Here is a 1,440-nt window from a genome sequence, read left to right as displayed (position 1 = left end):
GACTTTTCCCAGGTTTGTCTAAATGAATACAACTTTAAACATATTAGGCTACGTTTGGAATGAGTGTTGAGAGATGGGCAAACCACATCTCGCAAGTTCTTCCATATAACAATGAACTCTGTGGAGGACCCGACGAGACTCCGGGTCCTCATCCAATCACGTGAGGTCATGGGCGGGACTAACACGGAAGTACTTGCAAGGAGTTCTTCGCTTGTCTGAAGAGGCTACAAGGCGAGGCTACAAGGAGTAAACAGACTTCTTCACAACTTTTTCTAACTTTGCTGATTCGTTGACTACAATGGCTGGACGGCGTCTTAACTTCGCCTCCCCCTCAACTCCTCTGCATGGACGCGAACACCTTTCCACAGCAAGTCCGCACACCGACGAGAGGAGAGTGCTTTTGAACGCTGTTAGTGGGCTGTCTCGTCAGATAACTACCGCCGACACAGACTCGGACTGACTGCCTTCTTGCCTTGGAGATGAAAAACAGGCCAGAGGAGCCCAACTCTAAGTGGAAAAGACGGATGCAATCCCAAAATTGCGGTAAGATGAATATGTTCGGTGCCTGCTTGCTAAGCTAGTAGCCTCAAAGTAAAGCTTTCTTTCCGTAGCCCAAGCTAAAAGTAGCCTGAACCAGTGTGTTGCTTTATCAAAGTGTGTTTCTGTGTATTTACAGGATGCAGTACGCCGTCTTCACAACTCTGAGGCAACTTGGAGGAGCTACAAACCAGAGCAAGGGTAAGATTTAAAGAATAGGCTGTGTTCATTCTGCTGCATAAGGAAAAACGTAAAATAGATACTCATCTTAACCGTACATTTTGTTTTCACAGACTGACCTCGTGACCACTGTGCCTGATGCCGATAAAGACACTATTGTGTGTAAGTAACGTACTACTTTCTGCTTAGTGTTCAATGTAAGGAGATGCATGTTAATGCTGTGCCTAAGTGTTACTGTCTTATACTTGCAGCGCAGGCGGAAGCTGTGAAAAGTTCTCTGGAGCTCTGCAGCCTCACATTCAGAGGCAAATCCTAAATACAGGGCAACACACCACAGACGTTTACAACATGGACAAAATTAAAAAAGAATGTCATCTGTTACCTACAGCCCAGACGCAGCAAACAGAGCTGTGCCTAGGATCATGGAGGAGACTGCTGTGTGTTGTGTTTTGTGCTATGTATAGGCTACATACATTTTTTATTATTATTTATGCCAATAAAGCTCTTTCTGTGAATAAACATGTTGCTGGCAATTTTTCTTTGCTCAATAAATTCATGTCCATAGGATAACTTAATATATATAAAATAAAAAACCTATAAAATAGGTGTATATTTCAACCAATTAGGAGTCATTTTCCTAGTTTAAAAGTAGCCTATATCAACCAATCACGAGTCATTTTTCTAGTTTAAAAGTATATATCAACCAATCACGAGTCATTTTTC

At 42.5% G+C, this 1,440-nt stretch overlaps 1 long non-coding RNA gene across 1 annotated transcript; it reads left to right on the top strand.

Annotated features, from left to right (window-relative positions):
* The first annotated feature begins 237 nt into the window (after positions 1-237).
* LOC310990898 lies at positions 238-1,099 on the top strand. Its single transcript, XR_014595600.1, has 4 exons — positions 238-543; positions 677-738; positions 831-879; positions 969-1,099. It is a non-coding gene; the product is annotated as an uncharacterized lncRNA (long non-coding RNA).
* The last annotated feature ends 341 nt before the right edge of the window (positions 1,100-1,440 follow it).

The sequence above is a fragment of the Trachurus trachurus genome (assembly GCF_905171665.1).
Source record: "Trachurus trachurus genome assembly, chromosome: 9".
Classification (NCBI taxonomy): Eukaryota; Metazoa; Chordata; class Actinopteri; order Carangiformes; family Carangidae; genus Trachurus; species Trachurus trachurus.
The sequence above is the reverse complement of the archived record's forward strand: the minus strand, read 5'-3'. Positions and strand labels throughout refer to the sequence as shown.